Here is a 20965-nt window from a genome sequence, read left to right on the forward strand (position 1 = left end):
GTTTACTTTAAGCAAATTCAGCCTTTCAAAGGTAACATCCATGCATTACAGACAATAGCAATTATACTATGAGGCTTCATAACATGAGACAATCCGCATGTTTGGGGGCTATGTTTAGTTTTAACCAGTGTTTTGCATGCCAGCAGCAATACCCTTCATGGTCAAAATAAGAGTGTCTTCCAGACCAGGAGCATACTCGCTTGTCGGGTTAAGTTTCACAAACTCGGCTGCCGGCTTGCTTGATTCCATGTATTCCTTGGATAAGTGTGGCCTCACCTTCACATGATAATCCGGGTCACGGATCCTTTTCAAAGTGTATGCTTGGCACACATCAAGGGTTGTGATATATGCATCACGAAGTCGGAGCCTCTGCTTCAAGTACGGGTCGCCTTCGAGGAGATCTCTATGTCCAGCAACCTGCAAAAGAGGGTTAAATTGTTGGGAGACTTCATATAAATAGCTTTTTTCCGAGAATCGCTGTACTCATATACCAATTTTGTATTACCTGGAGAACAAGGCGCTTGGTTTCTTCGTAGTTGGCTCTCAGTTTCTCTCCAAAGGGCCAGAGCTCGTTTGATACAAGTAGCTTATCATACAAGGCAGCAATACCAGGGTCTCCCTTGGCAAACACCATTTCGATTAAGTCCATTGTGACCCTAAAGAAAGGCCATTGGTTGTACATATCCCGGAGCATCTGGAGATTCTTCACGTCCTTCTCAATCACATGCTTAAATGCAGCCCTGAAGCCAAGCCACACCGGTAAATGAAATCTTGTTTGAGTCCATGCAAAGATCCATGGGATTGCACGGAGTGATTCAATTCCTCCACTTGGCTTCCTTTTCGATGGACGGCTTCCAATATTCATTTGACCATACTCCAGTTCCGGTGTTGCCTGCAACAGGTTAATTCAGAGAAGTTCAAGTAAACACTAGTTACAAGCATCTTTTGACAGTGGTATTCTTTTTTCGCTGTGGATGAGACTCCAATGCAATTTTCCATGTGAGAACTATTCATGTATGATATTCGAAGACAGTTATTGCAGTCTGATACCAGCTGTGTGATTATATATAGAAGTTTCAAAAGTACCAAATAAATAAGGGATTATAGTTGAGAAATACTTACTAGGCGGAAGTATTCAACAAAATGAGGTTCTTGGAAGACTACAGAACGATACTCTTTGGTTGCAACAAATGAAATTTCATCCATGAGTGCATGCCATTCCAGATTCGGTGAGACAGGTGGCGAGCACGTTCACGTGTATTGTACAGCTTATCTCTCACATCACCAAGAATAACACGATACGGCTCATTTGGAGGAATCTGTTTCCAGAATTCTGCAAGTTTTTTTACAATGAACACATGGATCTACAAATTATAACCAAACAACATCTCAATCTTATGAAGCTAATGCATATATTATTCGGGAAGCAATTGACAAGTATATGTACACCTATTACTGATAACTCAAAAGCAAGTCTAAAATTCAACTCGTGCGGTAAGATCAATGTTACATACCTATGTAATGTTTTGCATCTCTTTTCGAGGACTTATGAAGTTCATCTGCACGAACACGGAGCTCATCGTTGCAGCACCACATTGATAACTAAAAAAAACAGAGGAAAAAAGAAAGAAGATGAATCCAAATTGTAATAATAAACCATGATTTGAACTCTTAACTATAGGAAGAAAAGCGTCTCGAGCTGGGAAGTTATCTTTTTTATACCTCAAACATGAGATCCTCTATTTGGGAGAAGTACAAGTTAGCCGCCATCATTCTGGCCAATAAGCATACATCTCTAGTAACTTCCGGGGTTACCCTGGGGTTTCCTGCAGTCAACATCAAATAGTATCTCCATTTAGATGTCACAATATATGAAATAAGGTAAGCATTTCAATTCAATTAATTAGAAAGAACAAGATTTTTCTGCACAATCTATTTTTCTTTCAAATGCCTACTGTAAGTTCAATAAGACTTATAGTTGCAGGCTTGCAGCTTGCAATGTTGCCTCTTTAAGTAATAAACCATTTCCAAAACAGGACAACATTCTTCGGTTAAATATATATGGAAAAGAAGCATGCCATCACGATTCCCTCCCATCCATGAAGAGAATTGAATAAGAGGGGCATTGTAGGGAACACGTTCGTTTATCCCTATGTTCTTCAAAGCTGTGTCAATACGACGCAAGAATTTCGGTACATCTTTCCAGATTGTCTCGTGGAGGTAGCTCATTCCTGCTCTCATCTCATCTTGTGGGGTGGGAGGATTCCTATGGATCTCATCCGTACGAAAAGCAGCTTGAATCTATATGAGCATAAAAAGTGACAGAGAGAGATGTGAGCTCAGACGTTTCCCATGTTATAGGTGTCATATCTTGATTTAGCATTCTAGTATAGAAGCGTCGGTTCCTTGCAGTTATATCAGAGCTCAGATACGAAGCATATGGATAAGGCTCAAATAGCAAGCTATGCCACTAGTTCCATAAAAACCGATTATGGATGAACATCAGATCTCAATGCTGATGTACACAAAGTTATACAGTCAAATTTAAGTTATCATGTCATGTGTCATGCAAATAAGCTCGTAGTAAATTTTGCATTTTCTTACCTCCCTTTGTAGCGCCTCGTCAAGTTCCTGCTTATCATCCGGGGTAATGCCTTTATCATACAATTGAGTCAAACAATTACGAATCCTGCAAGGAAAAAATGCAATCCTCAGTGAATTATAACATAAACGAGATAAAACTTGCTACGCATTCCATTATTAATCTAAGGATCCAATGATAGGAAGTCTAAGCACCATCTGTAATAAATCAATGTAATAAAATAAGGGTGAGACAAACCTTCCATGTTTTTGAAGTAAGGATCTTCTAACAGACAGAGTAGGATGGGCAGTCAAAACTAAATCCACGGTCTGATTCTTCAAAGCATCGAAAACTTCTCGAGGCGACTTGTTCAACTGCTACCACAAGTCTCTTGAAGGTCTCTTCAATGTCTGACTCAGTTGTTGCAGAGCTTTCATCAGCAAAGTCACCTTTCTTCAACTTGATGCTCCTTCTATTAGCAATTTGAACCTTCTCAGCCAAGTTGCCCAAGTTTAGCATGTGGGAGAATGATTTGGCAACCACAATTGAATCCCCAGGGTCCAAGCTTGTGAGTACCTTCCCAAGCTCCTCCAATATGTTAGGGTCATGCTTCCCTTCGTACTCAGCAGAAAGCTCATAACATTCTTGAACCTAATTATAAGAATAACCCACAAATACCACTGAGTCACTGCTTAGAACGTTGAAACAATTCGAATCAAGTGTAAGTAATACCGTTTCTCTGATATCCTCTCCATGCAAATCTTGAAGAATGTCGAGAAAACGATCCAAAAGCAAAGCATCATATTCGACCAACTTATCATCCTCAGAGGCTTTGCCAGGCGCAAGAGCCTAAGCTGTGCATCGATGGAAGCCATCTTCTCAATTTTCCTAGCTGCCATCTAGTTGGGTATGAAGCCAATCTGTGGAGAGATGTATCTGGAAAAGTGAAGGATAGAGAAGCGAATTCCGTGAGGAAGAAATCTCTAGAAAAAAAAAACAACAACAACAACAAATGGGTAACTTATGACTCAAACAGAAGAAAGCGAAACACGACAGACAGAATCGCTTCCTTATTTATAGCTCAAAATCCTAATTTTAATATTTTAGATTTTTAATCCTTGCATTTTTAGGATAAGATACACAAGTGGTTCCTTAACTATAATTGATGCTTTGTTAAGTCGTCAAACTATTAAAAATAGCAAAATGGTCTTTCATCTTTAAGGCATTGCTTTGTTGAGTCCTTCAACTATTAAAAGTTACAAAATGGTCACCAACTATTCATATATTCTAAATTCGTCATTTTCTGTTAGAAAATTGACTACAGTATGAGTTGGACATTAACTTGTTAAATGAGATATGATAAAATTTGATCTTAGAATTAAAAAAAGTATCAGATCACAGTCATCATGTTAATGTTCGATTATGTTTTAGCAGAAAATGAAGAATTTGAATCATATGAATAGTCGGGTAATCATTTTGTAATTTTTAATGATCAGAACTCAACAAAATAATGTTTTATAGTTGAGAGATCATTTTGTAACTTTTTATAGTCGATATATTTAAAAAGCAACACTCTATAGTTGAGAAACCATTTGTGTATTTTACCAAAATTTTACGGTAAATTACACATTTAGTACCTAAAATATCAAGTTTGGTCCATTTTAGTACCAAAACTTTCAATTTTTTTCAATATAATACCTAAATTTTAATTTTTGTTTCATTTTAGTACCCTTGCTCAAAATTTAAAGTTAAATTTTTAAAAACTTTAAAAGTTTAGATACTAAACGCACCAAAATTAATAGTATAGGTACCAAATATGTTACGTTTTTAATAGTGTGGTAGTAAAATAAAACAAAAACTAAACATTAGTCATGATTTTGAAAAAAATTAAAAGTTTAGATACTAAAATGGATCATAACTGATAATTTAGGTATTAAATGCGTTGTTTACCCAAATATTCAATATGTTTCTCTTGAATTCAATTTTTTATTTTATTTTGTCAGCTTTAATATGACGACACCATTAAGCAAAACTGATCTTAATTAAATTTTTTTATCGTTTTACGTGATATCATAAGAAAACTAATGTTTAAAAAATAATTAATTTTTTCACTATAATGTCGACATCAGTTTTAAAAAATATTTTTTAAATTTTTGATAATTTGAAAAAGGATAAAATAATTTTATTAACATTTAATAAAGAAAATAACTAACATTAATTTAACAATCTATTATTATTCTATTACAACTGAATTGATGTAACAAAACTAAAAATAAAAATTGAGATTCCCAAAACCATAATAAGAATTAAAGTATACCGACGAATGTTAGTACAAATGGTTATGATTCATGAATTTGAACTTGTAAGGTCAAGTTTGAATCTTACCACCATCACTCTTAGAGAGCAATATGTAAATTCCTTTTTAAATTATAATTAGGTCTCGGGTATGTCATGGCTTTGAATTAGAGAGCCACCTCTAATCTAAATTTTTATTTACCAAAAAAATTAAAGTATAAAATGAATAAATTAATAAAGTTGGGCCAAAAAGTATAATCATTATTGAAAATATATAATAACTATCTATATATGCTAGCATAAAAAATTGAAAAAAATAACCTCAGTGACCGAAAATGCCTTATAATATACGATTTTAACAAATTTTTTTTGGATTTGCGAAAATGACCAACAAATTCGCAACGCGATCTCCTATTTCGCAACACAGTTTCCAAATTCGCAACATAAATTTATAAATCGCAACACCGAAGTCAAATTCGCAACACAGAAGTCAAATTCGCAACACAAAAGTCAAATTTGCAACACAGAAGTCAAATTCGCAACACAAAAGTCAAATTCGCAACACATAAGTCAAATTTGCAACACTGAATTTCAAATTCGCAACTGAATTTCAAATTCGCAACTGAATTTTAAATTCGCAACTCGATTTTCGAATTCGCAACACGAATTTAATTTCGCAACATGTTTTAGTTTCGCAACACAAATGTTTTGGGTATATAACTACGCAGCAACATCAACTCATAACCTAAATCCCTAAATCGCAACTCATTCCATCTCCATTTAGCACTCTCTCCGGCGACATTCGTTCCTATATCCAACGACATCCTTCCCCATCTCTAATTGTTTTTACATAATTTTATTTTTATACAATTTTTTCAATGATTTTTCTCCCAAATTATCAACTATCAACTTAATAAAGGTATGCTTTTCTCTAAGTTAGTGTTGATATCTAGTTTATAGCTCGTTTGTTTAGTAAATTAATTTACAATTTGTAGAATGAAATCATCTAATGTTGATCATGTTTGGATAGATTTGTGTTTTGGAGGGTCATGGGAGAATGTTCATGGTGTTTTACAATATGTGCCTTTACCCATGAATCTTCAACTAAAACTGTCTTTAAAAAAGTTAACTTATGAAACTCTAATGTTACGTGTTGCAAAGAAATTGAATTTAGAGCCTCTAAGTGGATTTAGGCCATCTTATCAGAAAAAAGGTAAAGTTTATTTGTTAACCGACAATGAAGATGTTGAATGATTCATTGCTTACATTAGTGTTTCGCAAGATGATGTTACATTGTATGTTGTTGAACCTAGAAGTAGTGAAGTTGGGTCAGTAGCGGGTAGTAATCAACTCAGTTCTTCAACCCCAGTTTATAGTGCTCACAATGTATAACGTTGTTATCAACCTCAAAATTTAATGGTTCCACCACAATTTCATCACCAAGAAAATTTTGTTTCACCACATTTCCAATACCAAACACAATCTCAAAACCCACAACCTTTTCCTAATCCATATCTCAATCAACTTTCAGCACCAAATTTCGGTTTTCATATTGACCAGTTAGACGATTATGAGCCAACAGAAAAAATTGTGAGTACTAGTCAGTATTCGAAATTTGATATTGGTCAATACCCAGACTTTGATCTTGGTCAATACTCGGATTTTGATGATGTTTCAGAAGAAGAAACATACCCTGCGTGTAATGATTTTGATATTGGTCAATACCCGAATTTTGATGATGAAACAGCCGCTGCCGAGGAAGATGATATTGATGATAATGTGGAGAAAGTTACGACTGTGAATGAACATGTTGAACATCCATTATGTAATTCATATAACCCTGAAGAAGAAAAAGAAGAAGAAGAAGTCCCCGAAGAAAAGAAAAAGAAGAAAATGCCACAAGAGTATAACTGGAATATGCCAGAATTACTTCAGATACCGGAAGAAGAGTTGGTAAAGATAGTAGTTGATTGTTACACAAAAGTTATTCGTATCAAGAAAGATGATTGTTTTGATACAAAGGAAGACTTGAAGATAGCTTTGTATACGAAATGTGTGGAAGATGGCTATCAACTAAAAGTTAACAAATCAAGAAAAGATCGTTTCGAAACAAAGTGTATGATTGACAAAATCTGTACGTGGCGTATGATTGCAAAGAGGATAAAAGACTGCGAAATGTTTCAAGTTAGGACTTTTATTGATAAACATACATGTTCAAGAACCCAAGTTTTTCCTCACCATAGACATGCAAACAAAAAGGTGTTGGGTGGTTTTTTGGCTGAGTTAATGTTTATGAATGGTAGAGTATATCGGGGACATGAAATTATGACTGACATGAATGCTCGGTTCAAGATTAGTATCTCATATTCTCAAGCTTGGAGAGCCAAATGTTATGCCTTGGAATTGTTGAGGGGGTCTTCAGAAGCATCGTTTGCCCAACTGCCGACTTATTGTCACAATTTAAAGCTGAAAAATCCTGGGTCGGTAACTCATATCAAAACAGATAGAGATGGACGCTTTGAGTTGCTGTTTATCGCCATTGGTGTTGCGGTTAGTAAATCAATATAATTTTGTTGACTCATTTTTGTTAGTTAAATGCATTTCACATTTAAATGATTATATTTCTTGTGAATATTATTTTGTAGATTCTTTCGTTTATTACTTGCATGCGCCCAGTTATTATAGTTGATGGAGCACATTTGAAAGGTTGATACCTTGGAGTAAACTTATTAGCAGTAGCCATGGATGCTAACAATGGGATACTACAATAGCTTATGGGGTTGACAAATCTGAAACCTCTGATTCATGGACATGGTTTATGGGGCATCTTAGGGATTGCATAGGTCCTATTAGCAATCTGACAATCACATCTGATAGGGCAAACTCAATTGACAACGATGTTAGAAGGTGTTTCCCAGATGCTTTTCATGGACTTTGCGGTGTTCATTTGTTCAGAAATCTAAAATCAAGGTCTGCTGGTATAAAACATACAAATGGACATACTGGAAGGCTGTAAAAGCTTATCGGGAAGTGGATTTTAATAAGCATATAAATTGTTTAAGACATGTTTTTCCTCAATGTGCTCAAACACTAGAAGATGTCGGGTTTGAAAGATGGTCAAGAGTACATCAACTTGGAGCAAGATATGGTTTTATGATGTCTAATAGTGCAGAATCAATCAACGATCTAAGACGTCATTCCCGGAAATTACCCATTACTATGTTAATGGAGTTTTTTCTAGCCTTTATTCAACATTGGTACTACAAGAAAAGAAACCATGCAGGTATTATTTCTTTAAATTCGTAACTTATCATATATTTTACTAAGTATTATTTATTTAAATTTACAGGAACATTGTAACGTCGTGTTACACCATGGACTGAAAAAAAGTTCACTAAACGTGTTGTGAAGTCAACGTCATGGAGAGTTGAACCATGTTCAAACACTTTGTTTGAAGTATTGGATAATAACTTAAATGGGCTTGTCGATCTAAATGCAAAAACGTGTAGTTGTATGAAATGGAAAACATCTGGTTATCTGTGTGGCCATGTTATAAAAGTTGCTCTTCATCTAAACCAAGATGATTCAAGCGCATACGCTATGGATTGCTATACTACAGAAGTATATCGACAGACTTATGCCGAGATTGTCTACCCTATTCCACATCCTTCTGAGTGGGACATATCGGATGACTTACAAACAATTTTGCCACCAGTCATGGACAACAGGCTACCTGGCCGACCAAAAAATCACGATCGTATACCGTCTAAGGGTGAAGAGAAAAGGATATCGACATGTAGTCGGTGCAAGAAAAGTGGTCATACAAGGTTGACCTGTGGATCACCAGTGCCATCACAATCATCTTTTCCTCTAACAAAATATGGATCCTCATCAAAATCCAAAGCTCATATGGTTTCAAGCAAAAGGAAATCAAAATCGCAATCAAAATCAAAATCCCAATCACAACCGGATTCACCTTTTGGGACTTATTAACTTAGGTGATTTTTAAATGCAAACGTTATATTATGTGTATTTTATGTGAATGCATATATTTTCAGTTAGACATTTATTAGTAACTTGAGTTTGAACATTGCTATGATCTGTTCAGTTGTTATCACTTATCGGATTGTTGCATGTTATCTTTTTAAAGGTGTTTTCCTTGAATTCGCAACGCGAAAGTCAAATTCGTAACGCGAAAATCAAAATCGCAAACCGGAAATCGCAATGCGAATTTGACTTTCGCGTTACAAATTTGATTTTCGCGTTGCAAAAGTGTACCTTCAACAGTTTTTTTTGCCTTCAACATAATGGAGATTGAATTTAAGCAAATCAACTTTTACAAATCAATGAAACAAGTAAAAAATAATTCTTATTTACACATCAATTAAACAAATCAACTTTTACAAATCAGAAGCAAAAAATAATTCTTATTTCCTCAACAAATCAACTTTTACAAAGAGAACAAATCAATGTAAAATTCAATTAAACAAGGAAAAAAAGTGTACCCCAAACAGTTATTTATACACAAATACATCAATTTCATGCAGCTCACATCAGGAATAACCTGCAGAAACCAAACATTTGCTCAAACAACACTTTCTACACATCTAAAACCAAAAAACAGCAAATTATTGAATTCTATGTACTTAACCAAACATTTTCAAACCAACAAAGAGTATATATGTTAACAAAACTTGCTCAAACTTACCAATTGTTTATGCAAACTTTCAGCACGCAGATGCAGGTAGGCAACGTCTCGCATATATCACTCGAGCCATAAAATGCCGAAACCATAAGCCTACTGTACCTCTATCTCTATCTGTAGGAGGTAGAAGGTGTTTACTTCATGTCGTCAAATGCTCCAAGCACATGTATACAAGAGGATCACAATCCACTCTGGCTCCCTCCGTTTGTTGTGGCACTGTATCGTCTTTGATCATTATAACTTTGAACTTTTTTGGCTTCTTGTTTCCAGAATTAGTCCAATAATCAATCGCGTCCAAGTATTTTGCCAAATGAGCGCTCCATCCCTTACAAATAATATCTCTCAAATCAGAAAATGGTATGTAATTCAACATGCTGTCATATACCATTGTCTTCAGGGATGGGAGCTGAAGCTTTACGAGAAGCCAATGACGACGTTCCAAAACAGGGATAAACACATGCAATCATAAATAATTGCGCACATCAAATAAAATTTTATGAAAACCTTTAAAATATTCAAAAAATAAATACTAACCTTATCGAACTCCCACCACGCAGGATAAAGTTTAGCTTTTTCATTACCCAACGTATATGAAGCATCTCTCGGATCCTTCAACTGATCTACGTGAAAAGACATCGGCATAATAGTCCATCGAGTATTTCTTATTTTCCTCAATTTCCTTATTATTAGAAGACGTGACACCCATGCATCAATATACTGTTTTATAAAAAAATACATATATTAGTGAATTTATTAATAATTAAAAAAATTTAATCAAAATGCAATATAAGAAGAATATAATACTTACCACCCCTTCGAGATAGTCATTATCTTCAACCCCTAATAAAATACCCCACCAAGACCGATCAAGAAACAAATGCATAACATCGTCGAGTTTGCATAGGTCAGAATAACACTCCTTGCTCCTCTCATGTAGATAAAAATCAACTGCGGTCTTAGCCCAAAGGGTATTATCCGTAATTGTGTCCGGTAGTGTTCCCCTCTCCTGCTGAGGAATGGTACTGGCCGGTAACACATACGAAAGTCAACTCGCATCCATCATATCGGGCACGAGAGGGGGTTTATCAATATGTCGACATATGACGCCATGTGAATCAGGCTCTTGAACGGCGGGCGAGACCTCTTGAACGATGACAGGGGCCTCTTGAACGGTGGAAGGGGCCTGTTCGATGATGAGAGGGGCCTCTTGAACGATAGGAAGTGCCTCTTGAATGATAATAGGTGCATCGGGCTTCTTCTTATGGAGTCTTAGCACTAGTGGGGTGAACAGAGACGTAATGGCACGTGCACGACGTCTGATGCGTGAACCCTGTCGTGCAAGAAAAACCCGACGTGAAGCATCTACCTTATCGGGCCGCTAAAAGTAAATTAATACATAAATCAGTAAATAAATAAATAAATAATGTCGAAAAAGGTTATTTTCATTTTTAGTATGGTATTAAACAAATTTACCTCATTGCGTAGAGTATGAACCTCATTCTGTAACGATAAAAATAATCTCGCGTAGAGCGGCAACCTCATCACGTAAAGTAGATACCTCACCACGTAGCACACCATTGTCATCGCGTAAAAAATCCACCTCACTACATAAAGACCGAACCTCATCACGCCATGCACTATTATCTTCATGTAAAGTACCGACCTCATAACGCAAAGCACTGACCTCATCACGTAACTCCCCTAACTCATCCCGTGGAGGTAGAGAACAGGGAGATAAATGTCGTGACCTCTTTGCCGGTCGCCTATCATGAGGTGATGGTGGAGAAGAGGCTCGATCAGGTGATGGCTGTGTCGAGCTGTAGAATCGGCCTGATCAGGTGATGGCTCTCGAAGTGGGGGGTGCTCATCATCTGTCCCATCAAAAAACTGCTTACTAGCTTGCCACCAATCAGTGGTAAGCTCAGCCTCTGTGGGTGTCAGCCTCTTTAATGGATAGTTGGCCTCCTAACAATATAAAAGCTCAAACAAAGTTAAACGTGTACTAGTAATAACTTGTTTATATATGGTATTATTTGTGTGTTAACTTACATCATTCATCGTCGTATATGGGTAACTCTTCCAGGTAATAGCCCTAGGAATATCATTTGATTTTTTTATCGCATATGTCTGCATGCTAGGGAAAGCCTCAAATATCCAAATCTATAAACAATATAATACACAAACATTAGTAATTGTTAAATAATTAATTATAATTTTGAAAACATTATATAGAAATTCTTACCTTAAAGGCCCAAGTAAAGCCTGTCAAAGTGTATTTAGAACCATCGCCCCACAAACTTTTTCGGTTTTCAAAGGAAGACGACAACTTCTTCCAGGTAGCTTTCTATAGATATGAACCCCACGGAAATAGGTTCCATGCATTTAGATCCTCTACCAATAATATTAGGTCTTCAGAGATAGGTTGTCTGCCCTCTTTGCCTAAAAAGTCGGCATGCAAAAGTAATAAATGGCATACTCGGACAACATCAAGGTCATCCATCCGAGTAAAACCATCTTTAACAAATAATCTCTTCAAGTCGTCGACGTGTAAACTCGGCTTCGACTTTACCAGCTCAGGAAAAACCCGAGATAATCATGATGGGCGAGAGATATGACTAGTGTACCGGGTTACATCATCGTGTCCAAAGTGTAGAACAGTGATTAAGCAAAACTCCTCCCGCCCAAAACAAGTATACGCCGGAGGAAAATGAAACCATATCTCTTCATCACCACGTTGTATCCTCTTGGGTAGATCGTTAGTCATGGTCTGAAGAAACAAATATGTCAACATAGCATCTCCACTCGGATGTTGTACTTTCAGCCATGGCTCGAAGCAAGTATCCTCAAACAATTTTCATTGTAGAGGTGTAAGCGTCGACGCAATTTTAGTGGCTATGCTTAATTTATTCCTTAAGGTCAATGCAGCCGAAAAAAATTTCTACAAAAACAATAAACATACAAAGTTAGATATACCAAAAACTACAAATTATACACTTTAAACAGACATGATATTAAACAGTGAAAACAAAGCCAAATATGTTTCAAACTAGCACGATATTCACCCAAGTCATTATTCCATCATAGTTCACAAAACATCAGATAACATTCCAGAAGTAAGCACTTATATAAATATTTAAAAGGACAACATATAGGTTTAGTGCAGGTTCAAGAACAACATAAAGAGTAGTAGTTTATTCTGAACTTAAATTCGCAATTGTTTTAGTATTGTCTTTGTTTTTGGTTGAAGTAATGCAATTCATTCAAGTTTCAATTTGCAGAATAAGAGTAGTTTCTGAAACTTAAATTCGTAACTTGAAAATGAAAATCGCAACGCGAACATGAAAATCGCAACGCAAAACTAAAATCGCGTTACGATTTTTATTTTCGCGTTGCGATTTTCATTTTCGTGTTGCGAATTTATGTTTCAAAAACTATTCTTCTGCAAATTGAAACTTGAATGAATTGCATTTCTTCAACAAAAAGACAAAACAAAGACAAATACTAACTTCACAGGACAGTATTGGCAGCAACCGAATGAATTTACTAAGCAATCTAAGTGAAATGGTTATAGATTATATATTGAAATTACCAGTAAATTTATCATCAATATCAGAAAATCTAATAATAATACAACAATTTCAAAATAAAAATAAGAGATTAAACTAACCCTCGGTGGTTGATTTTCCATTTATGATCGTGAATGGTTGTGAGGGTTGCTCTGAGAGATGGAGATAGACGGATTTCGCCGGAGATGGGGACGAATTTCGTCGGAGATGGGAACAGATGTCGCCGTAGAGAGTGAGAGATGGAGATGGGACTGAGTTATGATTTAGAGTTTTAGGTTATGATTTACGATAATACTATTTACATTTGTGTTTCTCAATTAATATTGTGTTTCGAATTCGAAAATAAAATTTGCGTTGCGAAAATAAACGCGCTTTGCGAATTTGACTTTTGTGTTGCGAATTTGACTTTTGTGTTGCAAATTTGACTTATGTGTTGCGAATTTGACTTTTGTGTTGCAAATTTGACTTCTGTGTTGTGAATTTGACTTCTGTGTTGCGATTTACATAATCGCGTTGCAAATTTGGAAACTGGGTTGCGAAATAGGAGTTCGCGTTGCGAATTTGTTGGTCATTTTCGCAAATCCAAAAAAAGTTGGTTAAAATCGTATATTATAAGGCATTTTTTGTCACTGAGGTTATTTTCTCTAAAAAAATTTTACAATGAATATTATACATTGATATTCATCATTATTAGTTTATATGACTAAATTTATAAGTGGTCATTAGTCTTCATCAAAATGATCTTTTTGGACATTAAACTTTTAAAAGGTCCATAGTAAATATTAAATCTTAGATTTTGTTATAAAATAACCAAAACACCACTAACTACCATTAAAGAGGTGACATGACATGTTAAATTATTAGAAAATATCTCATTGACTCTTTAATATTGTAGTTAAATCCTAATTTTGTTTGACTTCTCATCTTATTTTGGTTACCTCTCTCTTTCCCAAATTCTTTGAGAATTTTCGACCACAGTTGGATAACTAATCGAGGTCGTCCCGATCGCAACTGCATAACGTCACTATCCATTATGGTTGACCACCGTCAGTGGTGGAAGAAAATCCTCAAAATTAATTATTTCAAACGCCTCTTTTTTTTTGTAAGATGTTACTTTGTATTAGGGAATAACAAAGTAGACACTCTAAGTACCTCGTTAAAAAACCTCCCTAATCCTATTTGGAGGAAAAAGAGTGTTCCTTGGGGTGTAATACAGCAAATACATGCCGAAGCAAACGTCCTGGGAAGAACAGCAAAGCAAATATCGGTTCAAAACCTAAACAACCAGGAGACTAAACAAGCCAATGACATACACTGAACATAATCTGGGAAAGCAGAACCATGCAAAGAAAATAGATGAAACTCATGCAGTAGACAAAAGTTTCAGATATGAAATAGTAGCCAAGCACATCACCGTAAGCTGGAAATAGAAACCTGCAACGCAGCAACAGGGATCTCCCTTAGCCAATGCCACACACGATTCCTTCTAGATTGCGCACAAAATCAGACACCACTGAAATCAACATCAGTTATATAATCGATATGGACATATGGATCAGGGACCATCATGTCTATCAACAAATATTGTCGTGCTATCAGCAAATCTTGACATGCTAACAGCAAAACTGATGGCCAACTGTATATTCTCTTCATTCTTTGCAAAAACCTTGGGATGGGAAGTAAGATACAGGCAAGACCCACGTTACATCAGGACACATATCGAACAACTATAACACCCTTAAGCATCCCGTAAGTAGGTTCATACACCTACCTAATATCCCAGTGGAATCTGGAAAACAAATCCACTGCACCCCATATACGTGACTCCATAATAAATGTTAGAAATGACAAATGAGCAATGGACCGAGCAGAGATCAAACAACATCTTAAATAAGGAAAAGCAATGCGGATGGATACCACTTATCAACAACCGCAAATGAATTCAAATTGCATCCACCTGAGGGGAGACTCTCGGCATAAATCACAGAAGGACTCAGCACTCAAACTTAAGCTTGAACGAAAACTGCACTGAGACATGGAGAACCACGCTTGCTGAAACTCGCTTCTAAATTAACTTCGTAACTTTTTTATTGATTATTCAAATAATTCTACTTGCACTTCAAGTCCGGCATTGATTCTGTGCATAAAGATCATAAAAGGAATAGCAACAATACTACTAAACACAAAACCCCCGCTGTGAAGACAAGAGGAACCCAACTCAATGCTGAACGATAGCCTCCGAAAACATGGAGACAGAGAGAATAGACCACCCTATATACACCAGCCATTCAACCAAACTACAAAAAGACTTCAATAAACCGCACAATAAAACCACTAACAAACCACTTCAACCAAGGACAAAGAAACACAAACCTAAAAATACAACTACCAGCGTCAACTACCCACCCAACAATTAACATTGCATTGAGTAAAACAAAGGATGTATGACTCTAAGATAACCAACACACAAAAACGTTAACAACAACCCTGAGCAGAAAAACCACCAAAACACCACATAAGCCAATATGTCAATACCATGAACCTTCCAAAGCAAAAATTCTCCCAACGACCTTCACTTCAAAAGAAACCTATAAATACCTAGACTCACACCAACTCAGACAAAAAAACTAAACAATACACCCCGCTACAGTCAAACAAAATCACAAAGAACCCCTAATTAAAAAAACCAAGACCCTTGAAAATCAGTTAAAAAGGAAAAATGCTCACAAAAACCGAAAGCAAAAACCTTAACAACCCCTACAAAAATCAAACTGCCCCAACACCCTGCTTATGACACTAGCTCCTATAGAACCTCATTTACAGGACTACATCAGAATACCAAGATGCTTATCTAACGACACTGCCTCTTGCGCTTCAACAAAAGCTTCGGCCCACTTTTGTTTTAATACAAAATCTGAAATTGATGTACCTGATAATTCAGAGAATAGAAGATCCGACTGCTCCAAATTGCTCCAAATTAAATCTCTTCAAAGCTCGATCTCTTCTTCTCCTCTCAGCTTTTGAGAGAACTTTACCCTGAATATCCAACATAGAGCCGAATTTCTTAATCCTTATAGATTTGCTAAATGACCTATACGGCACGACCGACGTCTCCATGACATCACGCCTCTTAGTCATGAATGTGCATCCAATGTTAGATTTTCAAATAAATAACTACAAACACGTAGATCTACAAAAAATATTTTGGTTACTACCTTTCTCAAATTCAGATATTCGAATTCGAACGTTAACTTGCCCAAGATTTAAAAGTACATCTACCGTCATAATTTTTTTCGTTCACCTTTCTCGAATCTGAAAAGTTTCTCTGTTTCTTTTTTAGGTTTTCTTAATCTCGTATTTTTTACTGATTTTTTCTCTCTAGAATTGTGCATTTCACTCTATGTAAAAAAGGGTTTATATAAAGGTTTTTTAAATGTTAGAACTTGAGTTTAATATATGTTGAGAGACCAAATTTTGTGGGATCTATGGAGCTTTTGAATGGGATGTGAGATTTGGTAAGATAAGGTGATTTTAATTTATTTTATTTAGAGATAAAGCCTTAGTTGTTTACTCTGAGAGATGTAAGAGTGGGACCCTATCGACGATAGACAGGGTTGGGAAAGTTTGCCAGAATTTTGCACTTTTAAAAAAGATGGATTATATTCTTAGGTTTTGGATTGTTTATTTAGTTTGTGTGGGTATTTGGTTTTGATTTGAGCCTAAGTATTGAGCCCAAACAAATTTTGTAATTACAACAATTATTATTAATTCTAGATTTTTGTTTTAGAAAAAATAATAGGTAACCCCATCGATTCACCTAACTCGTTATTTTAAACATTGACTCCCACTCAAGCTTTGAATCAAATTCTCAATGGTATCGATGATCATGAGTCACAACAAGAAGCCTGCAAAATTTTATGGACAAAATTTCAAGACATGTTAGCATAAGATGTTATTTTATTTGATCATGTTAAATATAGAAAAATATAGGATGATCCTTCTATTATTAGAGAGGATAAGGTAGATGTTGTTACCACATTCACTATTCTTAAAGCTTTGGAGTATTATGACTTCCTATGTAAGAATCATATCCTGAATGAATTGTCTGATACACTATAAAATTTATAGTATCCTTAAGACGATTGAAGAAATGGATGTCATTGGACATTAAATATGAAATAAAAGATGTTGAACATTAAGAAATGTTTGCTAGCCAAGTTCTTAAATTTCATAATGGTATCACAAAACATGAGAAGGAATAAATATTTTTATTTCCTTTATTGATAATAGAATATAGTATTGTTATGTATATTTGTTTTGAAGTAAAAATAATGTATAGAGAAATTTATTTCCTATAATTAAGAAGTTGAAAACAAACATGATAAAATGAATAAGAATATGAGAAGTGATCATGAAGATGAATACATTGAACTATTTGGTGAATATTATACACAATATGATATTATTCGTGAAATGATCATACTTTGCTCAATCAAATTGAGTAGCAAGTAAAAGAATTGAATGTTAAAGGAAATGATGAACACAATATTAAGAAATTGTGGGTTGTCGTAGAATATGTGGGGAATGTGTACTATCAACCAATTACCTTTTAAATAAAGTATATCGTAAGAAAAGGGATAAAACACCATATGAGTTTTGAAAAGGTAGAAAATATTCCTACAACTACTTGAAAATGTGGTAGTGTCTTGCAAAAGTAATGACCTAATTATCAAAGCAAATAAAAATAGGTCCTAAAGCGATGGATTGTATTTTCATTGGTTATGTATAACACAATAACACATGTCAATTTCTTGTGTACAAATAAAAAAACTCTAAGATTCATGATATTAGAATCAAAGAATGTGTCATTCTTTGAAAATATATTCCCTTATAAAAACTATGGAAATTGGTCCAAGTTCAATAAAATGAACATTATGAACTATCGATGAAGATATTCTTTATGATAAAGAAGAGATAGAAAAGTTAAATAAAATGAACTTTTGAAGTCGAGTCAAGAATAATTAAATGAACAAGGATGAACAATAATTTAGATAAGTTTTTAACTTATATGTTAGAGGTTGGGCCTCAAACATATAATAATGTCATACGTTCAGCTGAAAATATCTTAGGAAAAAATGTTATCAAAAGTGAAACTGATTCCAACATGTAAAATTATATGTGGGAATTAATGGATTTATTTTTTGAAATTAAACCATTAAATTATAAGTAGATTCTCAAATGAAAAATGAAAGCAGATGGAACAATTGATAACTACAAGCAAAGTTAGTTATAAAAGGTTATGACAAAAGAAAGACATTGATTCCTTTGATACTTTTTCTCCACTATCAAGAATAACCTCCATAAGAATGGTATTCATAATTGACTATTTTCAAAATTTTGAAGTACATCAAATGGATGTTAAAATAACTTTTCAAAATGAAGATCTTGATGAAGAGATATACATAGAACAACATGAGGGTCATGTAGTCTCATGTCAAGAAGAAAAATATGTAGATTGATAAGGTGGACTTAAGAAAGTACCAAAGTAATGAGACGAGAAGTTCGATAATATTATGATGACAAACAAGTTCAATATTAATGAGTGTGAAAAATGTGTGTATATTAAAATTACTAGTATTTAATATATAATTTTGTGTTTATATGTTGATCACATACTAATTGTTGAAAGAAACAATGAAATAGTAAAACTTGTCAAAGACATGTTAAACGAAAGATTTAACATAAAAGATATGAGACTAACTTATACGATTATGTATCTAAATTAATAGGTCATCTAAAGGTCTTATATTAACTCAGTCACACTACGCGGACATGTTTTTTGAAAAAAAATAATAATGATGATTTCGGTGTTGCCAGAAATTCAACAGATACGAGCCAACATTTTTTCAAAAATAAAAAGGTGAAAGTGTTAACCAAGTGGAATATACAAGGATCACAAACAATCTAATGTATCCTGTGAGCTACACCAGACCATGTATTACTTTCAATGTGAGTAGTTTAAGTAGGTTTATAAACAATCCAGGGAAAACCCACTGGAAAACGATTGCGAGGGTACTGAGATATCTTAGATAAATTCAGGACTAAAAGCTATATTTTACTAGAGATTCAACTACGTTTGAAGGATTCGTCAATGCTAGTAGGATATTTGATATTCAAGATATGTGGGTTCATTTTCACCTTAGGAGGAGGTGTTGAACTGATATTTTGATATAAAAATATTTATAAAATTCATTTTGGACATAATCAAATATTGTAAAAATAATTCAAAGTTCAAAATAACTTTGAAAATATATTTTCTAAATTTTTTTATATATACAAAATATTTTTGAGTTAATTAAAATGTGTTTAAAGCTTTTAAAATATAAAAACATTATCCAGTCACCATTTGACATTTTTCATGATATTATTCATACACGAGTATTATTCATGAATAGTGAGTTTCAAAACTTTGTTAAAGTTTCGAAACTTTCACCCTTGAAACAGCTTCAACGAAACGAGTTTCTCCAACGATCATATTTTTTTATTATAGTGTAAAAACTCATGTTAAAAGTTTCTAAACTTTAACTATAGAATGCATTTTACTATAATTCATCCTCAACAACTATAAACTACTACTAACTCATTCCTCATTATATAAGCACCTTAAGAATGCTTGAAGAAGGTTACTACACCTATCCAAGCTTAAAGATCAAGAGAAACGAGTTTTAATTCTAAATTCTTTTATGTTCTCTTGTATATATTGTATTGAGCCTTATTGAATATATTTGTATTCATCATTTGTGAGCTTAAATATTTCTAAACACCTACTAGTGAGGTATTATTGTTTACCCAAATTGTTGAGTTAATCGATCGACGGAATCGACCAAGAGGGGGGTGAATTGACAATTAAAATTTTGGTGGAAGCTTTTGCAGAAAATTGAAAGTAATTGCACAGCGATTTAGAGTGGTTTGACTTTCTCAATCAAAGTCTACGTCCACTACCTTAGCTATCCACACAAGGATTTCCAACAAATTCATAATTGTTCTTTCTTTTGAGGCCAAAGAATAACCTTACAACTCCTCAAGAATACCCCAATTCTTGAAAACACTCTTTCTCAAAGAGAAGATTACAAATTTGCAAACTTACAAGGAAATCCTCACAATGTAGATTGTTTGCACAATTCTAGAACAAAGAAAAGAACACTAAAAAATGAATAAAATTGAGTATAAGTAGTGTTCTTGAAAGTAAAATGAATATTGAATGAAAAATAGGCTTGAAATGCTCAAACTTGAGTTTTGATGCTTTCTCTTTGATTCTCTCTTAATTCTTGTTGATTGTTGTTTCTTGTTATTGATCAATGGCTTAAGCTTGTTTAAATACACTTCATAGATTCTGAACGTTGGGGATGCTTAGTGGAGTCAATAGAGGCGATTAAGTGTGAAAACAATTAATAAATTCAGTTGGAAGCATCAGTGCATCGATGCATACCCATGGTGCATCAGTGTAAAATTCAAATATTTTGACCGTTAGACCCTTAGTGCTTCGATGCACTAAGAGTGCACCGATGCATCAAGTGCATTCGATTTTTCAAAATAGCCAAAGTGCATCGATGCATGGCTGGTGCATTGATGCATCAAATGCATTCGATGTTTTCATAAAATCCTCAGTGCATCGGTGCATGGTATGTGCATTGATGCATGAAATGCATTCAATGTCCAATTTAATTCATGGTGCATCGATGCATGGATTGGTGCATCGGTGCATCACTTTGATAAATTGATTTTAGGCTTGATTTTGGTTCAAAATACTTTATGAAA

At 34.6% G+C, this 20965-nt stretch overlaps 1 pseudogene; it reads right to left on the reverse strand.

Annotated features, from left to right (window-relative positions):
• On the reverse strand, positions 1-3495 carry LOC120171976 (annotated as a pseudogene).
• Between the last annotated feature and the right edge of the window lie 17470 nt (positions 3496-20965).

This window comes from Hibiscus syriacus, unplaced genomic scaffold (genome assembly GCF_006381635.1).
Source record: "Hibiscus syriacus cultivar Baekdansim isolate YM2019G1 unplaced genomic scaffold, ASM638163v2 tig00111841_pilon, whole genome shotgun sequence".
Classification (NCBI taxonomy): Eukaryota; Viridiplantae; Streptophyta; class Magnoliopsida; order Malvales; family Malvaceae; genus Hibiscus; species Hibiscus syriacus.